Here is a 26,101-nt window from a genome sequence, read left to right on the forward strand (position 1 = left end):
ACTGTGGGGTGAAGAACAGGCTCATCGTTAGAGCCTTACTTGGCCGGTCTCTTTGTCCACAGTATCTGTTCTCCCTGGGGATCAGACACGAGCTGCTAGTAGACAGAACCATTGCAATAAAAAGCTAGATGCAAATTCTGAGACTTATTTTGTCATCCTGAAGACGCTCAAATCTTGGAAACCACTCTTGCGGGACAACTTATGTCTTCAAAGATGCTTTGCTGACTTTATTTTACCTTTGATACGATCATTCGGGTTTTATTTGATGTGATGTTATCAAACACACTTCTCTGTTCAGCAGAGATGGCAGCGGCATGTGTGAATCGCACATCGCTTGTGTGAGTAGTTACTAACGTACGCAGGTTCTGGCACTGTGGTCATGTGGAAACTGTTTAGTAGTAACTGTGCTTTGCTCTCCTGTTTGTTTTTAGGGCTTGATTTGAAGAGTTTGCAGGCTGCAGGTGTGCTCCCTGGGTGTGGATGGGACAGTTGTTATCCAGGAACTTGCTATTTCTTTTGGAGCAGAGGGGAGAAGGAGAGTGAAGGGTGCGAGCGCTAGTACTTGCGGAAGAGCCATGGAGGCCTGTTTGGGGTGTCACTGCTGCCAGCTCATTTAATTTCAGTCGGTGCTGAGGCGGGTACTGAAGATGGGAGGGTAAACGTCAGCTCCTTGGAGCAGCCCGGCCAGCTGGGCCGTCTCAAATCAGGCTGACGGATGGGAGAGGGGCAGCAGCACGACCCTGTGAGCAGATGTAAAACAGGCCTCACTGCAAAGACCATGGCATGGGAACCTGGCAAGGCTTGGAGACACCTTCCAGCTAACCATGCAGGGGAGATGAGCCCCGTTCCCACCAAGGCCTTCCTTCAAGCTTTCGCGCCGCTCAGAGCAGCTGCAACCGAAGCGCCTGGTCGAATGCTGCAGTCGTCATCTGTGCTTGGCGCTTTGCTCCTGCCTCTTTCTGCTTTAATTCAACAGGGCAGGGTGACCTTGAGAAGGATTTGGCCTGTCACTGAAAAGACCATTAGCAGCATCTGGGCTGTCAGATCCACCAAATTCAGGAAATGAGTATGGCCGAGCAGGAGCAGCCCTGGAAGCGAGGCAGCGCTTGCAGTTAACCTCGCAAACACGATTGCGTCTGATGTGGAAAGCCACAGGGCACGTCAGGGGCCGAGCCGAGCCGCGCTGATGGGTGTTTATGTGCGATGCAGCTGCCCTCGCCTTATTTGGGGGCCAGCACTTTCTTAGCTCCCGATGGCAGCTCTTAAATTAAATGCACATTGCTGGAAAGCTCTTTTGCTGCCTAGCGAGCTTTCCATCCTCTCCCTGCATCCCTGCTCTGCACGACCCCGTGCTGGTCTGGTGCAGGCAGTAAAGCCTTCTCCTCTGTCTCTTCGGATGCTCTGAGGAGCATCCTCGGCGGGCAGCATGCTGACAGGGATGCGGAGAAGAGGAGCGCGTCTGCGACGAGAGCCACAGCTTAAGGAGGAGGTTGCATCATGGGCAGTGTCCGTCCCTGGCAGAGGGTCCCTCGAGGCTTGGGGGTCCCTCCCCACCAGCGAGCAGCTCCGTACGTGACCGCGGGTAATATTTCTGCGGCATTCGGTGCCTTGATTTTCTCCCCGCTAAGCGGGAAGGATTTTCCTCCTTTGTTTCCTGCCTCAGGAGCCGCTGCTGGAAAATGCTCAAGGAGATCTCGGTGGTAACGTTAAAAGAAAGAGAGCAGCCGTTGGGAAGGGAGCTGGTAAAAATCCATCACGGGGCAGATGGGGGATCGGACACTGGATTTGGGGGACAGGGTGGGTCCCTGGAGCCGGGGAACCGGCTGCGTGGTTTTGTTTGCCGTGCTAAGCGATACGCGGGGAAGGACCCGGCTGCGGCGCGTCCTCCCCCTTCCCCGTGGCATGCGCTGGCAGCAGCCCCAGCATCCCTCCCTCCGCGCCGTGAGCCGCGAAAGGCAGCCCGAGCGCGCGTGGAGCTCGGTAGCGCGGAGGGGGTGGAGATGCCTCTTCCCACGCTGGCCCGCGGGGCGAGGAAGACCTTTCCCCGCCGCGATGGCTTTGTTTTGCAGACCGGCTTGAAAACCCCGAGCGGGATCTCTGCAATTCGCCCAGCGCTGCAGGCTCCAGGCGTGGTGCTAATTCTGCGTTGGGCTGTCTGAGGGTTTTAGGAGACAGTATAAATCCGTATGCTGGAAGGGGGGAGGCTGGTTGAAATGAGCACCGTCTCGGACAGCTGGATAGTAGCCTGTCCAAGCATAACCGTTCAATTGGAATCATAAATCCTGCAATAGGCCAATAATATATGGTTTTATTACAACCACAGGGTACTGGTTTCCTTCCCTCCTTCTCTGTTCGCTGGGTTTCTGGGGAGTCCTAGCACACATAATCCTTCTAGGAATCAGCTCCTTCCCAGCTGCAGAGATCTGAAGGAGGATCTTTGCAGGGCGCTTTTTTTTTTTTTTTTTTTTTTTTTTTTTTTTTTTTCCCACGTGGGGTGAAAGACTTATTTATTGACTGGCAACAGCTAGCTTGAACTGAAGCTTCTTTTCTATATTTCTCTGCTCTTTTTTTCCTTTTAATCTGGTTTCTTTCAGAAATAAGGCTTTTGCAGTCAGACTGGTTAGCTGTCAGTTATTATTCCTCCAGAAAGTTTTTAACCCAGGGACCGGTTTCAGCCAAATTTAACAGAAGAGTTTAGGTCTCAAAGATAATACTCTGCAGCCTTGAAGAATGCTGAAAGAGGGAAATCCTGATAATTTCCTGCCTATGAGGAGAGGCTACAGCAACTGTGAGCCCAAATATTATCTATCTGGGTGTGAGTGGGTTGGTTAACACCCTTCTGCTTACTGGGGAATGGGAGTTGGTGTCACTGGGAACCAACCAAAATACGTGTTGCTTCTTGCCTTGATGGGGTTTAGGAGATCCCAGAGGGAGCTCAGGTTCTTGGGAGAAGAAGGGAGGGTCCAGGCCTGCCTGTATGGGGAAATTATGGGGGACCTAGAGGAGCGTAGGGGATGTAGGTCACAAATCTATAGGAAACTGGGCTTCAGTTGTGTGGCTGCTTGGGGATGTTTGCGTTTCTCTTGGATGGCCTAAAACTACAGAGCTGGGTTGGGCTGGGTGTTGGTTTTCAGACGTGGATTTAGCAGTGGGCCTCCTAAAAATCTTCCTTTAAGCAAATCATTCAAATCTTGAACGCTGGGAAAGAGGAGTGGCTGCAGGGATGCTGCCGGGGAGGGTATAGCATGCTGTGATGTTCCTGCGGTACATGAACCGTGGCCCTCCTGGCCCCTCTGTTATAGTTATTTACTGCCTTGTGACTACTGCTAGGCATCTTTGGGCTGAGCCCAGGTGGCATAGATCCTGCCTAAGTCCTGAGGCCTGGTATTTCCTTTTGGGAAATACTCCTTTTGGGAGGCTCTCAGTGTTTTACAGAGATTGTGAAGAAATTCAAAGCCTTTAGGGATGCCCAGTTCCCTCCATCAGCTCAGAGCAGGGACTTGCAGTGCAATGTAGGACAGCTGAGTATGGCTTCTGTGTTACAGGAGCACTTCAGGGCCCTGAACCTAATAAAAAATCCACTCTGAAGAATTTATAGACTTGGAGATGGCCCCAAAACATTGAATTCAGTAGGAACCTTTTTGTCTACCCTCTGTGCTTTACCTGGCTTTTAAGGACTGCGCTTGCAATGGTGAGCAGTAGGAAGGTGCTGTGATTGGCACTTCACAGAGCAGAAGTTGGTACAGACGCACAAAGGGATTTAAGTTGCAGGAATACATCTAAGTGTCCTTCCCTGGACTGCACTTTGCAGCTGCAGAGATGCTTCTGAAGGATGGAAGCATCCCCTGTTCAGTGTTCAGACTGCAACTGCAGCATCCCGGGAATTCAGGATGTAGCAGGAGGCAGAGGGAGAGGGCAGAGAAATGCTGGATGGGGAGGAATCCCTGTAAAGTCAAAAATACGGACATAAAGCCCTGGGAAAGTGATAGCCGTTAAGAATAGCAGAAGCTGATACTGCCTCTTTGCAAAAAAGGTTCAGTTGTAGAGCAATGAGGAACGCCAGTGCCAGGCAGAAGGAATACGCTTATGATGCTACGGAGGGACTGGCCAGGGCAGCTGAAGGCTGCAGACAGGGAGATGCTGTGCCGCGGAGCTTGGGGCCTGAGCCCAGCCGAAGCACCAAGCCATGCGGAGAACAGCAGCAAGACCAACGGCCTTCTGGAAAAGTCTGCTTTCTGAACCTATTTCCAGGGGATGAAGTACTTATAACTTGGCTCAGAAAGCACTGGGCACTGGAAATGTGATAACCATATGCAACTATTAATATGAAAACCAGCACGGAGGAGGACACCTTGTTTAGTTAATGCACAGGGATACTGTGGTTCTGCCCTCCAGCCTTCAGGTGCCTTATGCAGAGCTGAGAGCAGCTTGCTCTGACACAAATATTTTTGGGTGGGAGGGGATGTGAGCTCGTCTGGACGTAGGGCTTGGGCAGTCCGAGCCCCTATTAGAGGTGATTCATCAGCACCCCGTTTCCAAAAGAGCTGGGATGCGATGCCCTGCACCCCTCGGCTTTTAATGGCCTTTCTCGTTACAGCTGCAGGTTGGTGTATCACACAAGGCTGCGTTTTCGGTGTCTTCACTTTCTGCCATCACTGCCTTCCCCTTTTTTCTTTTCCCGTCTGTTCCTTTTTTTGTGAGCTGGAAGAATTATTTTCCTTATCTTCTTCTGTATTTAGGACTGTGGAGGAGGAAGTGACTCAGCCTTTCCTCTCGGGCTGCTTGCACAGTCATCCCTCGCTGGATTTGCTGAGGTTTCTGTTGTGCCCCTCCAGCTACTACCGCTTCATTCAGCAGCAGCCTGTCTGCCTCGTCCCTGCCCGTCGCGGTGGGGGAGGACAGCGTGCAGGCAGGAGCGCTCACGGGCGAGGAACGGAGTAACGCGGGGCTTCCCAACCAGCACCAGCGCTTGCCTAGCGAGGGGCGGATGCGGTCTTGGAGGATACGCTCCATCAGACCGGCGACAGCTCCGTGCAGGAGCGTCCGGGTACCCCAGCTCCGGTCCCTGGCACTAGAAGTGATGAGCACAGGCGCCTGGGGAGAAGCAGGCAGGTTTGGCCAACTTAGCTCATTTTGGGGGCTGGCATAACACCGGCAAAGCCAGCAGAAGCAGGGCGCAGAGTAGCAGCATGGAGGGTTGGGAGCTGGAGAAGGATGAGGGAAGTGCTGGTGACAGTCCTGGGATGGGCAGGAGGCAGAGGCAGTGCAGGTCTGAGGATGGAGCAAGGAGCAAAGCTCAGCAAAGCTCCTGAGCACTGCTGTTTTTTCAGGTGAGGTTGAGCGGCAGGAAACTGGGAATCAGCACTGTTGACCACACTGAACGCGCACGTGGCCCAGGCTACGTGGTGGGAGCAGTGCTTTTGGATGTCCGAGTTGCCAGTAAAAAAGATGCTGAGCCATGCGTTGTTCTGGGAGAGATGGCCTGTGTCAGACATTTCCACTCTTGGGAAAGCTGTAATCTGAACTCCAAGCCCCAAATGGCTCCTCTGTCCGGTGAGCCAGACCGCTGCTTTGCTTGCCGTTCCTCAGCCAGAAGAATCGTGCTGTCCTCAAAGAACAGGGTTAAATTTCCTACAGCTTAGGAGCAAGTAGCTCCTGGAAGGGATACAGGTACCTCGTGCTAACGGAGATGGAGCAGAGAGGCATGGAGTCACCAGGGAGGGAGCGCTAAGGTGACGGTAGTCACACTGTCAGCACCGCTGAAGGAGGCCGTGCTCCCTTGGGCACCGATGTGAGAGGTCCATCTCGATGAAGGATGGGTGATGACAGTTGCTCCGTGGAGGGCTGCTGCTATCTTGCCTCTTCTGGCAGAGTTGAACTGATGGCTAAATGCTGAGGAGGAAGCCTCTGCAGGACTTTCAGAAACTGCTGCTCAGCAGAAGAGTTGCCAAATCACCTACCACTCTAAATAATAGCAGACATCTGGCTTGACAGTGCTGACTATTGAGTCTGAGCGGTGATTTGAAGGGCTGCCCAAACCTTTGCTAGGATGTCAGTAACTCCAGATGCTCACTGCACACAGCCTTGTTGAAGCAACGTGCTGTGAGCAAGCACTTCTCTGAGGGTCACCAGACTTGAGCTTTCTTGTTGTATATTAATACCTCATTAGGCACCAAGTGTTGTAGTTATCAATTTGGATCTTCATTGTGACCCCACTGTGCAAAGTGCCATGCAAAAACGTGTCCACAGAAGTGAGTAAAGCTCAGCTCCTGGGAAATCGGGCCTTAACTAGCCCGAGATCCTGCACTAGAACAAAAACCCCAGGATTTACAAGTTACGTCTGATCTTTATAGGGATCTCTGTTGAATCAGACCTGTCTAGTTCCGAGCCAACACCAGATATTTCTGAAGAAGGTGTGGTAAAAACAAACACTGAGAATTTTCAGGTATTTTTACAAGAAACCCAAGAAGATGAAACCTATTACTACTTAAAATACCTAGGTCAAATCACATTCCTTTCCTTCCTTAAGTTTCTTGGCTCTTCCAGCAGCAGCAGCAGGTTGGAGCTTCATCTAGTTCTGGCCACTTTTTGGTCCAGTTCTGGCCACTAGAGTAAACTGTGAGACCCTATAGTCATTAAAAGTTTTATGGGACGTGCTTTAGACTGGCTTGGTGATAAGGTGACAGTCGATATGGTGAAAAAACTCTTGTCATCAAAGTGTCATGGAAATTGAGCAGTGAGGGTAAATATTTGCGTGGAGGCGGTAAGGCACGCTGAGAAGGCTGGAGCTGGTGATCAACTGGAAATGTTTTCCTAACCCTGCTTGTGTTTTGCTTGCTGCTGGTCAGGGTGGATTTTTTTCTCTTCTAAGCAGTCCAACCAAATGATGAACCTGTCAGAGGCCATTAGTTGGCCAGTTTATAGTTGTTGTAAAGCATAACTGTCTGGCATTTGTGGTGGTGCGAATCTCAGCTCTGTCCTAATTGGATGTCAGGAGGCAGATTTGTTAGCAAGTCCCCTGCTCCATCCCTTAACGTTTCAGACCTTTTGTGTGTTGTCTACAAGTGTTACGCTCAGTGTGATAGGAAATGCCAGCTGGTAAAGCCTCTCTCTCTTTCTTTCCACAGGCTAATAACTCCAGCTAAAATTTTCCACTTATTTACTTAATTCTGTCGTTTTGTTCACTTTACACACATCCATCCAGCTTTTCTTTTATCAGGTTCCACTCCATCAAGCAATATGAATAAAAAGCCATAGCCGCGTCCTCTTGTTACTTAAACTGAACCCAGAACATACTAGGTCTCTGCTGAGTGTATCTATTGATTAAAACATTAGGAGGAATGTCAAGTGAGAACCAATGTGTTTGATTAGCCAATTATTTTAGCAAAAAAAAGCAATGAACTTTAATTCAAAATGCATAAGGACCTGTAGCCGATTATTTCTCGTGTGCTACAGGGAGGCCAGAAGAACTGAACGAGATGAGAGGCAGCCTGAAGAGAGGAGTCCTCAGGCTAAAGATGAACATGCTGCACGAGATCTTCTGCGTGACCCAGTGATAAGGAGAAATATTTGTGTGTATTTAAGGAGAGGCTATCTGGCCTCTGCAGCTTTTTGGTCAGCAGACCATAGTGAGTGCAGGCACCGAATGATCGGGTAAAACAGACGCAGCACATTTAAGTCTGTAGGATGCTCTTGTCTGAAGCCTGAGCGCTGGGTTTGACTTGTAGCAATCCATCAGTGAAGTACTTAACCGAAGGACTTGATGGAGCAGTAGAGTATTTGGCAGCTGACTGTTGGGAAAAGCTGATCTCAACACACCTTGATTGAGGGATGGTCTTACAAGGGAGCCCTGAAACTGCCCCAACAGCTGTGACTGCTAAGAGGGGTATTTGAAAGGCCAGAGCCATGGAAGGGAAGGCCTGGGCAGTGAAGAGCGAGGTTTGTGTAGGCAGATATGCTGCTCCCTTTTGTAGGGCCTTTGCTAGGTGATCTGGATTTATCCCAGCTAACGGAGGTGGTGAAGTTAGGAGCATACTTCCCCTCTGTAGTCACTGGAGACAGATGTTGCAGGAGGGCAACTCAGTGCACCGAAGGTCTGGATGTGCATGGAAAGCAGGCTGTCGGGTACAGTGACCAGCCTGTTTGTGCCTCCCTGCTTGCAGAGTATCCAGGGAGAATTATCCCAGGTGTGGAGCACGGGGGTTTGCTGACCAAGATCAGGCTGTGGCGTGCAGGAGGCCGTGATGTTTCACGATGTCCTTGTGCCACCATTGCTGCCTGTACCCTGAGCGAGATGGAGCCACCTCCGTGCTTGGTGCCTGCTTGCGCAGTGCCAGCGCAGCGAGGCCTGAGCGGTGCCTGGGAAACGTTGCCACACGGCAAATGATTGCTGGCATTGCGGTGTGCAGCTTGACTTCAGTCTGTGCTTCACCTCCTCTCTTCCTCCCCAGCCCATAGGGGTGCTGGGTGCATGCAGGGAGGAGAAACCCGGCGCTCCGGGCTGGGTGCGAGGACTGCTGGGTGAAGCAGCATGAGATGCAGGGATCCCTCCTCGTGTCACCACCACCGTGTCTGATCCCTGTGTTGGTGGCCTTCAGAGGAGGCAGCGGGCTCCCCAGCGTCCTCACTGCCAGCCGTTGTTGTCCTTCTTGCTGACAGTGCTGCGGCACGCTGCCTGAAAGCACTTTTGGCTCTGCCCGTAGCTGCTGCCTGACATTGGCCTGTCTCTGCTGTTATTTTGGAATAGTCACCCCAGAGTGACTGGTGGCAAGGCTGGGTTTAACGAGGCAGGAGGGAGGGCAAATTGCTACCTGCCTGCTTGCAGCTGCACAGCCTGGTTGTCTGCTGTGTTTCTAGGCTGATTTACCTCTGAGCACCAGAGTCACCTGCGATCCAGCCGAGCCCAGGAGTACCTCCTCCTGTGCATCACGGGCATCAGCTGTGTGGCTCAGCAGCAGGAGGGGTTTTGAGGCCACTGCAGGGAAGCAAGAGGCTTCCCAACAGTATCTCAGACCTTCAATCTGTGTCTGCATTCCCCTGAGCATGTTGGAGCTGCAGCTACTGAAGGAGCTTTGAAAAAATTGCAGAGGGATCAGTAAAGGAGGCAAACAACCGATCTTCCTCCAAAAATCAAGTGGCTTTTGGCAGCTGGCAGTTTGATGCAAGTCACTGTCCAAAGCGAGACCCTTAAAACCAGTGAGTAGTCAGACTTGTTTTTATCTTCATCCACGCTGTTTTTAAGAGACCAGCATCTGCAGTTTCACTTCCCTGCAAGAGCGGCCAGCTCCGGTCCTTGCTGGGTCAGTGTTACGTGGTGACATGGGAAAGGAGCAAATACTGTTTCTGCCTGCTGGGTCGTTGGCATAAGGCACTTTCTGCTGTTTGCGCTTAGTCTCTGTTCTCCGCTCTGGCCCCAGCCGTGCGGAGGATGGTATAGGAAAGAGTGATGGCATTACGCCCGTGACCAGCACGAACGGTGCGGCAAGGCGACAGAAAGCCAGGTGCTCGGCTCATGTCCCGCGCTGCTTCGTGCGAATGTTTATTCTGGATTTCGCGCCCATGTAAACCCTGGAGAGTAGCATTTTTTGCTCCTATAATAATAGCATCCGGCCCTGGTGGCATAAGCGGAGCTTAGGTATTTTTAGGGGATCCGAACTGTGAAATGTTTAGGGCCTGTTTCTGCAATAACATGTTCGCTTCCTCAAGAGTCATTGGGGACTGGAGGTTTGGCCCCCGGTGCTGGGCTGCTAAACTGGAGACAGATGACTGTCCTTGCCTGGTATGAGCAGAGAGGAAGAAAGAGCGGGAGGGGGTAGGACCAGCCACAGCGAGCACATCCTCCTCTTTGGTCTGCCCTTCCTGTTTGCTTGGTCCCGTGTCAAACATCTGGATGTGAACTGTGTCAAAATTCCCACTCTGAGGCTATAGCCGGGGCCGCTGTCGGCGGCTTAGGCCACGTCTCGAGGCTGCCGAGATGGGCAGAAGCGATGTCGGACCGGCTCGGAAGGAGGGGACTGGTAACGTAAAGCCTCCAGCTTCCTTTTTAGAGGGCAAAACACATGCGTGCCCATACAGTGCTCGCTGCGTGGGAACATCCTCTTTGCTCCTTGCCTTCTGAAACAGAAGCACCAGCTCGCTGTGGCCGTCGCTGTCGTGTTTGAGCCTCTTCTAAAGGTCAGCCTTGCTGTTGTTTCACCGGCTGGTGTTCCTGCCTTCCAGGCCACTTGCTGCTGGGAAAAAGTTTCTTTTGATGTTTTGATTAAACTAGAGATAAGACCTAGCTTCAAAGTCAGACTGGGCTGCTCAGGGCCTCATCCATTTGATTTTGAGGATGCATTTGCAAGGATGGAGACTGCACACCCTCTCCGGTCATCTGTTGCAGTGTTGAACCACTCTCTCAATGAAAAATTTTTTTTATATCCCATCGGATTTTGCCGCACCGCAGCTAGCGATCCTCAGAGCACGTAAGATAAGGGGCTGCCGGTCTTTGCTGCTGGAGAAAGCTTTGTGCTCCAGTTCTTGCTCTTGCCGCTCGTGCTGTCTGCCCTGCACGTCGGCACGTCATGTTTGGGTTTTTTGGCCTCTTGGGGATATTGCCACTTTCTAGAAATGCAGTAGCGCTTCGTGTGCATGTGTGTTTTGAGAAGGCTTATCGCCAGCTGACCTAATTAGATGACCGACTCCTCCCTAGATGGTGCAGGTCTCCCTGGCTCTTAGGAGGATTTTCCCCGTTTCTCCGAGCTGCTGTTTGATTTCTCTCTTTCTTTCTTTTAATAATAACATTCATTCACTCGTGTTATATAAGCCAGAATATAAGACTTCCAGCAAGACAGGGATTTACAGCACAGTAGCAGGATTTGACAGCTACTTTAAAACAAATAAGTAAAATCAAACTGGGAGGGGAGGGCAGCACAACGTTGCATCTTGGAGGTGAGTTCTCCGTTCATAAACTTCTTGGTCTCTTTGTGAAAACTGGAAAAGCTGGATGTTGTCCCTGCGCTGTCTGAAAGCCTCTGCAGAGCCCATCTCGCAGGGTGTAAGCACCTGCGGGTAATTATAACTCCCAGCCTCCTTGCAACAGTAGGGCTTACCACTAAGCTCCCGTGCTAAACCACCTACTGAGATCAGGGAAGCTGCTAGCAACTCAGCAGCTTCCCATCAGAGGGGTCAAAAACAGCTTGCTCTCTGAAATGCCTGTTTTTTTTCCCCTGTGTCCTGCAGAATATCCAGCTGAGCCCAGTTTGGTGTGAAAGGGGTCGGGGAGGCAGGAGAGGACATTGGTGATGGGGCAGAAGCGGGCAGCAGAGCGGAGCTGCCGGCTCTCGGAGCGGCAGGGCTGTATCAGCCCGCGCTTTATCACTGTTGGGGTTTCTGCGGCCGTTGCTGTTGTCCTGGATAAGGTCTGAAAGCTTCTGCGGAGTAAATATTTTCCCAGTCGGGCAGGACAGTCCTTGTAGGAGCTGTTAACAAGCCAAGCCAAGCACGTTCCCGGGAGCGGAGGGCCGGAAAGGGCTGGCACTGGGGTGAGTCTCGTGTCTCAGAGTGTCCTCGGACTTGGGGCTGCTGCATGCAATGCTTCGCTCTCTCTTTGGGGGATGTACATGTGTGTCACATCTTGCCCATTTTGCTGCTCTTGTATCTTCTTTTAAGAAGTAGTGACTTAAAGGAACCTCAGGAGAGCATCACATAAGTTTCCAGCTGATAACACGTATTTAAAAATGACAGTTCCACTCCAAATTACTTGTTCTGTTCTGGAGCACCGCTCTGAAAAGGTTTGATTTTACCGCTCCAAAAGAGGATTTTTATCTGGAGTCAATCAGAATAGTTTTCTTTTTAGTTCCATTAAAACAGCAAAGAAAATAATGTCAAGTTGAAGATTTTTTATTTGATCCGAAATGAAATATGTTTTTGTGTATTCTACGCCATTAGATGGAGACGTGGAAATTTTACATACATCACTGTGAAATAAAAGTAGAAATACTTTGTTAAAAATATCAAACCCTAAAATAAGAAGGAATTCTTTCCAGCATTTTCTTCTCAGGGTTTTGGCTGAAATGGCTTGACCAAAACTATTTACAATACACCAAGCCAATTCTGGGCTGCTGGCAAATGAGCGATTGAATTTTTATTTCCTTGGCTCTATGACATTAATTTCTTTGACTATTACAATGTGGCCATGAAAGGCTGCGTCTCTTCCAAGCGCTGACTTGCGGAGAAGGGGTTAAGCTAACTTAACACGTTTGGCCTTTTACTTCTGCACAAGTGGATTCAGTTCCTCAAGAGACTGCAGGCAAAGCAGGTAAGTGCAGCTTGCCCTTTGCTACGGAAAGGACTCTGCAGTTTCAGAGAGGGTTGGATCGTGCTAGCACGGTTGGCCATGAGTGCTTGCCCCGTGTGCGTCCTAATTCTGTTAGTATTTGGAGGATTATTCAGTGCCAGTTTAGCTCAATGCTAGGCGTCCTCTCTGTTTTCCAATGCCGCAGGAGTTGGTCTTGGAAAGTGCCGGACCTCTTTGGCATGCTGTGGAGATGCTTCCTGCATGCTGGCGTTGCAAGATATGGCTCCAGTGTCCTTCCCTGCGCTTGTGCTCAGGGATGCTTCTCGTGGACAGGGAATCCTAAGCAAACGCAGCGGTTCTTCAAGTTCACAAGGCTGCCAGGAAGGGGAAGAAAGCATATGTTGAAAAAGGAAAAGAAAGGAAAATTAACTTCCCGTTCAGCTGGAGAAACATCAGGAGACCTTTTGGTGCTCGTTATTATCTCAGACGATTAAATAATTGGGCTCAGGGATGTGCCCTGAGCTCCGTGTGCGTAGGCAACAGGGGTAATGTTTAAATCTCTGTCGTGGGATTCTTGGGACTGCTCCCGTAGAAGAATACGAGGGAAGGATCACTTCAGAAAACAGCTTGTGTTTTGTTTGCTGGCTTCGGAAGCCCTGAAGACCGTCTAACAGACGAGGGGAAAGCCTGCAGTAAGCCCTGGCAATTTGTGTGCCTTCTAACGCGCCGGCACTAAATCGATAAAACCATTTATGTAAGCATTAGCTGCATTTTTAGTGCAAAGTGTCAAAGCACCTACAATAACTAGAGGCTAGGTATGAGGTTTATTTTCTTTGACCATTCATACTGTATAATTTGTTCTAGAAGTTCCTTTTCAAGGTCCTTGTTAAGCTCAGCTACTTAATTCATGAGTTGTGAAGATCCCTCAAATGGTCTGATCTGACCCGCATATAACATAAGTGATGGAGCTTCACCTGGTGACTTGGGCCACGCTCAGAGCTAGTCTTTCAAATATGCTCAACCCCAGTCACTTTTGGCTGAACAAGGATGTGTTTCTCACTAGTAGCCTGTCCTTGTTTTAAACAGTTTAGGAGATGATAAAATTGCTGTCGTCTTTGCTATATGTTCACATCATTATTTCCCCTTGTCCCATTTCTACTTTTTTTTTTCCAGCTTCCTTTTCTGGCTGTTGGTAATGCTGTACTTCCACCTGCTGCTCTAAAAGACCCTTTAATGTAAGATATTGTCTGTGTATATAATGTTATAATGTTTCTTGATTAATCAAGTTTCCTCTTGTGCTTTTTTTTTTTCTTTTTTTTTTTTTTTTTTTTTTTTAATGGTGTGAGCTCTCTGTTCGTCTCTCTGTAGTTGAGGGTATATGAATAGCAGGCTCCCTGCCACAAAGTTTGTGCCGCAATTGCAAGCGATTCTCCCTTTTGCTGCAATTAAAATCCTCCCTTCACATTCTTATTCTAATTAACTTCAGGGATGTTAATCCCTTGTGTAATTAGAGGTCGGCCGATGCAGTGAGGTTTGGGGGGGAACTTTCTCAGATGGTGGTAGAGCTTTGCACAAGCTCTTTGGATCCCTGCTGCGGTGTTTGCTGGGGCTGACGCACGCTGGAGGACGGTGCCTCAGTGCTAGCAGTGTGTCCGTATTAGCTCACATTTCAAACCGTACCCCTCTTCCCATCTTGGTTGGTGGCAAAATGCCTTCTGATTTCTCTCCTGACTTGGGGTTTTTGTAAGTCTCCCACTCTCAGAGCAGCTCTGAGCTTTCTATGTCCCTATGGCCTTGGACTTGTTCCTCTGCTCCAGAGGAGCCTGTGTGAGTAGGGTCACCATGCAATTGTGAATCCTTGAGGCTCTGTCTTCACTGTGGGAGCAAGATGCCTAGGGCAGTGCAAGCTCCGAGGTTCCCCTTCCATCACTGCTGCTCATGCAGACATGCCTGCAGAAGTTTTAAAATGGTTGTTTAAGGTGGCAGGGTGGTATAATGCTAAATGGCAGCTTACTTCTTGCGGCAGGTCTTGCATTCTGTTTTGAGCTCTGTGCCATGACAAAAACTGTTCAAAACTAGTTCATGGATGTGTATCTGAATCACCTTCCTACCCGCAGGTCCCCCAGTAACTCTGTGGAGAGCAATCAGTGGGCAGGGCTGGTGGGTCTCATTGCCACACGTGGTGTCTGGTTGGGAGCCTCCGGGTGGACGCAGCATTCCTGAAGAATGGATCTCATTGGTCTTGGATGTCCTTGGGTGGTCCTGGGTCTTCTGGTCCTCAGGCAGTTCTGTAGGAACTGTGTATCCTTTTGGGTCAGGAGGCAAACTTACCAAAATAAATATTTCTAGCATTATCTCTGAGCAGTCTGTAAGTGTTTGTAGAGAAACAGCTTAGTGCATTCTTGGCGTGGTTTTCCTGAGCTGCTGTGCACTTACTCAACATGGTTACCCAGAGGCATTCTAAAAATTAAGGCTAAACTTCTAATATTTATTAATTTTTACAGAAAACCTCTAAATCTTTGGGTAGGAGGAGACCCAGAAGGGACAGGCAGTCTCACTCCTTATATGCAGAGGGTCTGTAGAATAGTTACTCCACCTGCTAGGTCATGAATTCCCTCTAGGCCTATTTATTGACTGCTACAGGGTAATATATTTTCTGCTTAGGTCTCTGAGATAAGTCTGTTTTAAGTACACCTGTATGTATGTAGCTTCAGCACAGTAGGTCAATAAGATGTTATGCTTTTGTCTTTGTTTCAGGTGCGTGTTTACCCTGTTGTGCCAGCTCAAATATTTGAGTATTTGTAGTTTTATCTATTCTATCAAAGCCTCTTAGCACGTGCGAGTCAAACAGTGGCACAGAGCAGGGTCCTTCGTTGCTCCTGGCACTGGTGGTTCTGAGAAGTTCCCGTCAAACTGCAGGCACTGACAGCGTCTCCCTGTGCTGTGGGTAAAACATATGGATTGAGTGCACTGAAATCAATGTTCAGTTTTTAATTTGGATGAAGAGTTTGGTGTACAGCGCATGTGTGCATGGCCGTGCTGGGATCTACATCGAAGGAAGTGCTGGCATGCAAGGAGGTCAGCTCAGGGTGCTTTGAGACTGAGCTCATCTGCCCCTGGTAAGAGACAAGTTCAAGGTTCTTGTCCTGACACATACAGTTTAAAATGCCTAAAAACAAACATACCGAGCAGGGAGGCCAGCGCATTGAGGTTATCTTTTGACCTTCTCCTGATAAGATAGGTAAACGCTTTCCCGTCCTTGCTCTGAAGTGCATGTGTGTGTCTTGGAGAGCGCAAAGTGCAGCTTCCACGTTGGTTTTCAGTGTCTTGTCAGATGTCATCCGCGTTAAGCTGTTCCCTGCATGCGACTTAGCCTTTTCCCAAAATGTTCCCTCTTCTAGTCAAGAGCTCAAGTTTACTTTGAGATGATCAAAGCTGTTTCCACCCCAGTCTTTCAAACGTGGCTTTGACTTTAGTGAACAAACAACAGGGCAGTGCCAGGTCATGACGACAGTTGTGCCTGTTCATTGCTCACTGTGAAACTTTGCGTAAGAGTTTGAAGCCAAAAAATCTACCGGTTCATATCTTTTGTCAAACTTCTCTTGGTAAACTCAAGTAATCGCAATGGCTTTAGTTGCAGTGCTCCTGTGCCCTTTGCTCCTTGTCGGTCTCTCTACTTCTGATGCTCAGGTTTGGTAGTTCCAGCCTGTCGTTGGGGGACACCTGCAAGGGAACGCGGGTCCGTAGGCCAAGAGTAACATCCTGGCAGGAAACTCTGACTCTGAACGGCGGACTTAATCTCCTATTTTTTGTTGTCAGTTTAGGAAGGGAGTCACTTACGTGAACAGCACTGATTTACCATTTTTAGGAAGCTGTAATGCTGTTCGTCTGTCACCAAGTTTGGGGGACGCTGCTGTGTTTCTGTCCAAGAGCGCTGGCTGACCTGGGGAGATACCACAGCCAGGCTGGCTGCTACTTCCACGCCATCCTCTGCGTAATCACCACAGCTTTGCGTGTCTGCCCAGTCCGGGGATCCGTGGGGTTTTGCAGCAGGGATCTGCCAACAGGCTCCCTTCCTTGAGCCTAGACGTGGGCCGAAGTGGTGAAATGGGAGTTTTTAGCAGAATTCATCAACCCTAAGTGGATCTAGGCAACCACAGACCTGAACTGCGGTTCTGTAGTTCCTCACTACCACCGCAGCACCGGCAGAAACGAGGAAGCTAAGCCGGTGTACCCAAGAGCTACAGTTTGCAGAAGAGACTAGTATCACGGATACTTTGACATTAAGTCCTGTTAAGGTGGTAAGGGTGGAGGTTCGTGTAACTGAACATTAGCTGTCCGTATCTGGGCCAGCTGTCTAGACTATCATTACCACTGGTGGAGGTAAATAGACACTTCCAAAGCTCAGTTGATCCCATGCTGATCTCTAAAATAGGTCAGCTGAATCGTGTCCTGGAATACCTTTCTCTCCGTGGGCTACCTGGCGTGGCAGCGTCTTCCCTAGCTGGGGGGGATGAGCCCACCCCGAGAGCGTACGCAACTCCGGCTGCGAGTGTCACGTCCCGCTTTTCACGCGGGGGTTGTAAATTGTAGCTGTGCTGCCGGCGGCTTCTCCCAAGGGCAGTGGTTTTACAGCGGCTGTTGCAGCTTGTCTGCTCGTTTGAAAGGTGACGCAGAGAAAGGTGTGCTGTTATAGCCTGTTTTCCCCGTTCCCAGATTTTTCCCACCTCTGATCTGTTTGCATTACCCTCCTGAAGGACTCCATGAAATAGTATGCAGCCGTCCTGCTCGGTGATGAGCTCTGGCCGCCTGTGGCTCTTTCCAGGAGGCAGAGATGGCAGGGGATGCAGAAATCAGCACAAAGCACCTATTTTACAGATGGTTCTGTAAAATGTGCCCTAACCAGTTAGCTGAAATAATGACATTGGCAAGCAAAACGCGCTAAAGCTTTGTCATTTACGTTTGCTTTATATTACCAAAAGCCTCTCTGTCCTTCTCCCATCCACTAGGGCTTATCCAGTTGAGCTGCCTCATTTACTTTTTATTAATCAAAACTGGCAGTCCCTCGGGCACTAAATGTAGCTGCTTGCAGCTCCTTTGCCTCCTGGGATTCAGCAGGCTGCTCCTCGTTCAGCTCCTCCTAACTTCACTGCTGCAGGGTGAGGAGCAAGCAGGGCACGCGTGGGCAGAGCCAGGTGGCCCTTCCGGGGGACACGCGGTGCCGAACGGGCTCCTTCCATCCCGTGCTGCTGGTGCAGGGCAGCCCTTGTCCGGTGGGGAGAGTGGTAGTCTGGAAACGATTGCACAAAAAATGCACTTAAGGCCTCAAAAATGAGGCTGGTGGCCGGCCAATAGCACATTAAAATTCCTGTCTGAGGAGTTTCTTTGCTTGCTATTTGTGGGGCTGGTTCCTTAAGGGACACGTTATCCTGGCGAATTGTTTTTAACCCCTTTCCATAGCTCATGACCCAGCTGTTAAAAGCTGGGGGTGGATTTGAGAGCGGGTTTAAACACGCTGTGGCCTGTGGGCTCTGTCCATGCCGCTTGCTGCTCAGCTTACTTGTAGCTGGGGAAAAATGAGACTTAAGAACGGGGCTCGGTGTATCTACTGCAGGCCTTTTCCCCGTCCGTCCAGGCCATGTGAGCTGGAGTTGTCTCCCGTGCTGAGATACGGAGCGATCCCTCGGGAGAGGAGAGCCTGCAGGTAGGTGTGAAGGTGGAAGGAGGAGGGATGCAATACGCGTGCCTGTCTCTGAGCGGCCCGAAGGATGAACAGCGGCCTGATTCTGCCTCCAGTGAGGTTTGGAAAGGCCAGGACAGACTGCTTACTCTCAGGGGAGTGTTATCAGAGCAGGCTGGAGCACTTCACCCAGCGTTTTGGACAGATGGGAGTAGTTGCTTCCATAGTGTCTCTTCTTGTCTTTCCATCTCTGCAATGCCAGCTCCCAGTGGTGGCTTTGTGACCTTCTGCTGCTGGCGTTTTCCTCCGTGACCCAGGTGTGGCTGCAAATGTTCACCCTTGGGTGCCCCTAAATCACAGGCTTTCCTTCAAACACTCCCGTTTCCACTCCTGCAAACTCATTGCCAGCAGCCAGCCAAGACTGCAAGCGCTGACCCGGGCGAGAGGTCGCTTGTTCTGCGTGTCGTCACCTTACAAACGATGGTTACTCTTTAAACGGATAAACGGCCTGGCATCGCTGCGCGCGTTCCTCCCTCGTCTCCTCCAGACGGCTCTTCCCGTTGCTCGTGTCCTGCCTGAATTAGGCTGGGTGGGATCACACTGTCTTCTAGAGCTCAGCAGAGAGCGGCTTTGATCCTCGTAGCCTCTCGCCGCTGCCCTCGTGGAGCTAATCGTCGGTGCAGAGCGCTGCAGGAACGTCAAGGGTTGATGTTTCCATAGGCTGTGCTGGAGATAAGAGCTTATCTGGGCTGTTTTGGCCCCGTGTGTGGTGTGAGAGGTGGTAGGTCTGCGTGGGGCTCAGCTCCAAGCGCATCCCTCCCGTGCGGCGAAGGTGACCCGCCGTGGGGCGAATCGCCTGCGCTTTCCCTGCCATCCCCAGCTTTTGTCAGAGCTGCAGCCTCTTCCTAAAATATCGCCAGAACTATTTGGTGGATTTTGTCCAGCTGAGTAATAAAACCCGTATCCGGCCGAGGGCTGGGCTTGGGACGCTGCCCTGGAAAGCTCTGGCTCTGCGGGGCAACGCTTCTGCCGTAGCGCCCTGCTTTTGGGCAGCGGCTCCTCGTGGAGAGGTGTCGCTGGTGGAAAATTGGGAAGATCCGTGTCCTGCTGCGCTGACCTCTGTGCCCGGCTGGCACAGCTGTCCTTGCAGGATGGGAGAAGCGGGATTTTGTCGTTCACGGCACGCAGATGCGTGCTTGGCGTCCCCTGGAAGGTATTAGCGGGCCTCTGCGTTGTCCAAGCTTCCCGTGGCGAGGCTGCGATGCCGGCCGGCTGCTGACGCTCCTCCTTCCACACTGCACAGACTCGTCAGCGCTCGTAAAACGCTGACGCGTCTTCCCGATGCAGACGACGGCTAAGACGGAGCGGGTGACAAAATGAAGGCAGCCAGCTGTTGGCGTCCCTCGTTCTCGCGTGCTCTCACGTGACGCCGCAGCGCCGTGACTAAGAGCGGCGTGATGCCGGGCAGGGAAGCGAGGAGACGGCTCTGCCCCGTCGGCGTACGGCGGGTCCTCGGCTCGCCGCTAGCGTCCTCGGCTGCTGCGCTGGCTCCCGACGAGTGCCAGAGGCGCTCCCCGAATCGCTCGTGGAAACTAGGTGGGAGACCGGGAGGTGGATCCATGGATCCAGGCTGAGTGAGGGGCTGCAGGGGCGCCTCGGCGGCTGCCCGCGCTGCGTCCCGTCCCGTCTCCGTCAGCCAGCCGCAGTTGGGGGGGGGGGTATTACTGCAAGCTTTATGCTCCATGCGGCATTTTGGTAGTTCGGTGTTGCTCGGTTGCCAGCTCCAATCTGCTTGGATCGGCTGCGAGTGGAAGTCGCTGCTGCCAGATGGTCATTTATTGTCTGCGGGAAACAAAGCGCTGTCTCAGCCCGGCGGCTGGCAGACAGGTGCCGGTGTGACTGATGGGAGCCCTCCTGGCTCCTCTCCTGCGTTGCAGAATCTCTCTCGAATAGACTGATGGAGAAAATAATGAACCTTCTCCGAGCGGTCCCGGTAAATCAAGGCATCAGTTCCTTATTAAATCACGGAGAGAATTTATTGCGGAGGGTGGGACAGTGATTGCTCCCTAAGTGAAAGGACAGACCTACTCTTTGCTGCCAGCAGTCTGGTGCAATAATAAAACGTTGTGTTTTAGATGGTGCCTTTTAGTCCACGGGAATCTGAGAGCTTGATGAATCAAGATGATCTGTCTGGTCGGAATAAGAATCGCTGCTTCTACCGCTGTGAAAAGCAGTCGCTTTTCGAGATTGAAGCCCGCTGTCTGGACCGTATGCAGTCCACGTGGCAAGGATCAGGTACACGGAGCTGAGGGGGACACTGTTTTCAGCCCTTCTCAGCCCTGTTTTCTCCTGTCTTTGCAAGTAGCTGTAGCACCTGGCTTGTGGTATGTTTAAATCTGCTGGAAGCCCGAAGTGGGGACGCCAGTCCCGTAGGTCTCTGCTCCCATGGCACTGACCTCCCCGTTCCTTGGCTGGCTGTGTGCCGCCTGGGGCCTCCTCGCGTGGCTTTAATTGCATATCTCAAGTGCTTCACGACTCAGAAGCTAAATGCTGGAATGGCCTGAATATGGCTTCGTTCCTTGTCCTCTTGGGCTTCCCCATGTCTTTACTTACTTCTCTGCCTCTTATTTTATTATTGGGCTAGAAGCGTTCTGAGGAAGGGACCATTTTTCATTCTGCATGTGCAGAGTTGCCACGTTCTCCAGTTCCTGATCTTTTCCCCTAGAACATTTGCAAAATCTTGTTTTGTTTTGTAAACGATGAAGGTGATGAAAGATTCAGAACCGCCTGGGGCAGAGCAGAGGATGCACTCATCCGTGCATGGAGCCTTCCAGGTGAGCTTAGCTGTCTCTGAGAGGTCCACGTTACGGTTTTTCTCTTCCCCTTCCCTCTCCCAAATGGCAGATGTATACGGGAAGGTCCCTCCCCCCCATACACGCTTGTCACTTAAGCACCTTGTAGGAAGAAGGCACAGAGATCCCACAGGAGAAAACCACACCGGGGTGGGGTGTGGGGAGCTCTGTCTCCAAGACATCTGCCAGTCGCCTTGCTGATACAACTCAAGTTCAGACATCATCGGATTTGAGGTCGGGAAGGAATTTTCCCTTTGGTCAGAGCAGCAGAAACCCAAGACTGATTTGTTTTTTCCCCTCCGTTGCATCAGCCTTCTTCTAGACCATCAGCAAAAACCATGGGGACGTATCTCGCTTACTCATTTCCATTCTGTATTTCAAGGACGCTGAGCAGTAGGAGCTCCTCAAGCTCTCCTGCCCTCTGCCTGGAGCACAGCACAGCTTCGTTTCTGAAGAACAGAAAGGTCGTGATTAACTGAAGCGATTGGTTTGATTTAGGAGTATATAGGCAGAGCGCAGTGGCATGTGGTTCCCCGGAGGAGATGATCTACTGGTCCCTTCTAGCTTAAAATCCCTGAGATGAGGGAGCTCCACACAAGAGGCACTTGCAACCCCAGTTCTGCGTTTTCCTGTCCACCGTTTCAGTGCGTTCGTCTGTAGCGGGGTCGTCTTTTGGGTTGTTGCTGGTGTGATCCTTAATTTCGTGTTTGTGTGTATGTGACAAGGAGAGGTGACAGCCTGGGCGTGTTGGCTCGCGGCCGAGGTACGTGCTGTGAACGCTGCTAGAAAGCCTGCGTGCAGGCACAAAAACTCTCCCTGCCAATGCGCTGTAGGCACGGTTTAAAGGGATTAAGTGCCCTCCGCGATGGCCTTGCTGCCAGCCATGGGATGCCATTCCTGCCCCATCCCTCCCCTCCGCCGGTGACTTGCTGCACAGATCGCGCCAGCGTGTTGACATCTCAACTTGAGTTGGATGTGTCTTTTAGGATTACAGGGCTTTTCGCGGCACAAGTGGCCATTATGTTGCCTCAGTGCCTGAAAAGAAAAGCTTTAGTTTCTGATAATGGTCTCCCTTCGTTTATTTGCAAAAGACAGCGCAAGCTGGCTGGAGCTGAGGCATAAGCGCGTGGTTGAAAAGTGCGATTGTGCGGATCAGCTCTTTATCGCTGGGGCACGTACTGTGTGCGCTGTACGTGCTCTGATAACAGGCGACGCTGGGGCGTGGAGTACGGTCCCTGCTGTGCGAGAAATTGGGCGCTACGCATGCTCCTTCAATGCGATCCTCGACCGCAAAGTGGAGCTGCCATGGGTTCCCGGTGTCTCTTAGGAAACCGCTCGTGTTGGCAGCCGAAGAACTTGCTACCTGCCACCGTCGTCGTGTGCATGGCGCACATGTTCGAACGCACACTCCCCAGATGCCTTTTGCATGCAAAACATCTTCCATTTCCAAGTAGGTATCTTGTAATTTAATTCTTCGAGCCATAAGGTATTAGCGTGCCGGTCTGAACGCAGCGTGCCAGCAGCAGTTTTCAGCTCTCGAGGGCGAAATGTTGCAGCTCCCACGGGGAGCTCCCGGAGCACGTGAGAAATCTGCATTTTTGCCTCCCGTTCAAATTGGGCTTTTTGGTGACGTGTTTCCTTTGGAAAAGGTGAAAAGTGGCAAGGAATGAGTTGTAATGTGGGCTTTTGTTTTATTAGTCCTTAGCAGAAGCAAAGGAACGTGAAAACAGATGATGTCTAACTAAGTCACAGTTTGTAGTATCAGTCAACATATAAATAAGTCACAGTTTCAAAACTCAGGCTGTTCTTGCTTTGGGGGTTGGTTTTCTTTTTTCTTTTCTTGTTTTTCTTCTTTTCTTCTTTTTCTTTTTTTTAATGGCCACTTTCAAATGTTATTTCCAGAACTGCTGATATATTTCCATGCTTCTTTTTTTTTAAAATCATACGGGGCCTCAAATCAGAGGATGGAGAGCATGCCTTGCTATCATGAGGCAGCCAGGAGAACGTGCCAGGGGACATGCCTGTCTGGTGATCTCATGTTCTGGAGCATCCCACCGTGCGGGCAGACCAACGTTTCCATCCTATGGCCCATAAGCAATTTCCCGTAACTTGAGCAATCTGCTTGAGGTGGGAGAAGTGGGGGATTTAGCAGTTTCCTATCCTGCTGTTTGAGGGTATCCGGTCAGAAAGTGGTTAGTTTGTCTGGTTCCTCTTGCAGAGGAGAGCACAGCACTGCCTTAGAGTGAGGCAGTCAGTCTAGACAGAGTAACATCCGTAAATGGTGGCGTTTCTCCTTCCCCTGCTCACTCCTGAAGTTGGGGCAGTGGTTTTCTTAGCTGTGTTCTGGTCTTGTGGACTTTTTGTTTCTTCTTCTTGACAACATCCATGGCAAACAAAAGGTACCGTCTTCTCTCTGTCCCTTAGGCAGCCCCATCTCTCAGGAAAGCCCTCCAATCTGCTACATGGATTTGACATAGTAGAAGACTTTCAGTTTCTAAAGGTCCAGAGATTTTGGTTTTGTTAAGAAGGAAAAAAAATCCACCTCCCAACCCCCAAATATTTCTTATCACAGTGAAGCAAGCTAGATAGTAAATTGTTGGCTGGGTTGGAACAAGGAATTTTTGCTTTCTGGTTGTTCCTGGACTTCCTGTCCTTTCTTTGTCGCTCGCTGGACTGAGAGAACTGTGTTAGGTCGGGTTTTGTGGCCTTTTGCACTAAGAATTTGGGTCCTTTGGCTTTTGCTTGCTATTACCAAGGTCTGCAGCTTTTGATTGCATCAGCATAACTAGACTTACCTTGCTCGTGGCAAGTAGAAAAGTCACATGTAAGGCAGGGTGGTGGGATGGCTGAGGACAACCTCCAAATCACTTGTCCCGCCTCTTGGTGATGCTATTTGCAGCAAGACGAGAGCAGCGCAACGTCAACGCACCTTGCTGGGATCGTTTGCTCCGTAGAAGGATGCCTGCATGGCCGTTGCCAAGAAAACTTCCCGGTGTAGATGAGCTTCAGGCACCGCCAGAAAATGAAGCTGTCTCCTCCTCCTTGTTGAGTTTTGTGGGATCTTTTTTGTTTTCAGTGAGTGGCTTTGTTTTGATTTGCTGTGGTTTTTGTCTGCTCTGCACTTTGTGGCCTGCCGGGCTCCTAGATGTCACTGCGCTGTGACAGCTGTTTGGCTTCTGGCACGTCACGCGAGCTTTTCCGCATCGCCAGGTAGCAGAAACCAGATCCGAGACTGGAAGGATGAGGAAATATATGAAATGCTCAGCCAGCCATGGATACATAAATATCTGAGAAGCCAAAGGCTAGATGCAGCGGCAGTTGTTCAATATAATTTTCAAAGGTCTTTAGAGTTTAATTAGGAAGGGGTCAGATCCAGAATGCAATAATTTCCGTTGCTGTGCTTTACATTTTTGTCAACTCAAAACATGTTGGCTAATGAGCAGCAAATCCAAACCGAACGTGTGATGCTTCATCTGTTCTTGCAGAGATATGGTAATACGTGGATGCAGGGAATAATGGTTCGTCTTGATTGTTTTCCTTTTCCGTAGCGACTGTTTCTGCAGTTTGCTCGAGATGAAAGTTAGCCTTTGGCAACGGAGATAACTGCTCATTTCATTCACCAGGACGCTTGCACCGTTTTAGACAGACACATCGCTAATTGCTTGTTGTTGGAAATCTGCTGGATTAGAGGAGAGAAAATATTGCTGTGAAAGGAGCTCATTAAAAGGAGATTCTGGGAAGCGAGCCGGCTGCCCGACGGCCGAGCTCAGGTGCTATGGTGATAGGCGGTGGTTCAGACCCCCAAGTGCACAGGCAGCCAAAGGTTGTTCTACACTTACCGCTGCGAGGACATTAGCCAACAGTTTGTGAAATCAAAGCGTATGAAGGGCTTCACCCTACCTGAAGGCGCTGATAAGGTTGCGATCAACTTCTGCAGAAGCAGGAGGAGACCCACGCGTCTGCGATGCGCATGGTGCATCTTTGTATGATGTCTTATCGGGAGACTGGCAGCACTGCTGGAAATGAGTCCTTGGAGCTGGGCTGCCAGATGTAAAACGCTCTGGGAATGAGTCAGAAAGATTGGCTGTGAATCTCTGTGGATCCCAGTGCTCCTTGGAGGGGAAACTCAAGCTATACTGGTTCAGCAGGAACTGAGCTAACCCACATGACCCTGAAATTCTGCAATATTGCAGGGCTTTGGTGTCCAGTTTGTGGCTCGCTGTGTTGGTGAGGGTGTAAGCATGTTCTTGGCGTACCCTTTCTTCATGCTGCATGGTAAAACACCAGCTGCTCGCTGCAGAAATAGCAGAGCATTTCTTAGCAGTTATATATCATGGACCTGCAAAAGCTAGTAATTTATAACAGGTAAGTCGTGTGCCTTGGAAAGGGAAAGCTGCCGTGCTCTTCTGCCCTGGTGGATGCTCCCACCATGCAGTCAGAGCAACGTGTCTCATCTCCTAGGCTGGGACGTGAAATTACCTGCCTTGAGCAGAGGAACTGTGCACACGGGCAGCTCCCTCGGAAAGGCTGCTGCCTTGTAAAATCACAGCCCAGCTCCAGCTGCAGTAATCTCTGCGTGCGTCTATGGCCCAGGCAGCACGGAGGAAGAAGAACGCTTTATGATTTAGATTTTTAGCTCTTGGCTAATTTGTGTCCTCCTTGTGAACAGTAGGAACAGGCAACAGAGAGGGAAGGGACTGCTTTTACTGCTTGACGTGAACACGGCCTGCTTGGAGCCAGATATTAAGTTGAAAGTAGGTAATTTAGGGCTTTTAGCCAAAGAATAGCCAGAACTGTATGCCCTGAAAGAGCTGAAATACAGCTTGGACAACACAACAGGCAGAGCAGGGCGAGGGCAGCTTTGCCTGGGTGCCTCTTTGCTTTCCGCTGCTGCCCGAGGTGAGGGGGTGGGCAGGGCAGGGTGTCGTCTCACTGGTCGGGAAGGTCCCACGGTGGTTTGCGGTAGAGAGCAGAGAGCGATGGGGTGAGAGTCAGAAGTCAGGCAAGAGACATTAAAAACTCATGTTGGCGGCTTGTGGACAGAAAGCAGTGTCTGCTAGACTCCCCTTTTTTCTGCTACTCATAGTGTGAATGCACTATACTGACTGATGAGCTTAGCTTTAAATTGGAGTGGGCTGGTACGGTAGTAGTCTCGGTTCACACTGGGCCACGTGTCCTTGCAGGGGAGTAGAAGTGGATGCAGCTTGTTGGATTACAGGAGGCCGCAGGTGCGGAGGCATCTTCTGGGGTGTCTTTGCCCTGCTTTCCCCCCCGGCTTGCTGCAGTGGGGCA

General features: G+C 50.7%; 1 protein-coding gene across 3 annotated transcripts in view; it reads left to right on the top strand.

Annotated features, from left to right (window-relative positions):
• Positions 1 to 26,101, top strand: part of LOC112994478 (CBP80/20-dependent translation initiation factor) — a 201,430-nt gene that overhangs the window by 11,293 nt on the left and 164,036 nt on the right. Inside the window, exon 1 of one of the 3 annotated variants that reach the window (XM_064500942.1) lies at positions 17,964 to 17,981. The exons of 1 other annotated variant lie outside the window; for it this stretch is intronic. The gene's annotated coding sequence lies outside the window, so the exon portion shown is untranslated. Of the gene's footprint in view, positions 1 to 17,963; positions 17,982 to 19,237; positions 19,554 to 26,101 lie in introns of those variants that run through there. One more of the 3 variants, XM_064500941.1, reaches the window with a different exon arrangement.

Source organism: Dromaius novaehollandiae, chromosome W, assembly GCF_036370855.1.
Source record: "Dromaius novaehollandiae isolate bDroNov1 chromosome W, bDroNov1.hap1, whole genome shotgun sequence".
NCBI lineage: Eukaryota > Metazoa > Chordata > Aves > Casuariiformes > Dromaiidae > Dromaius > Dromaius novaehollandiae.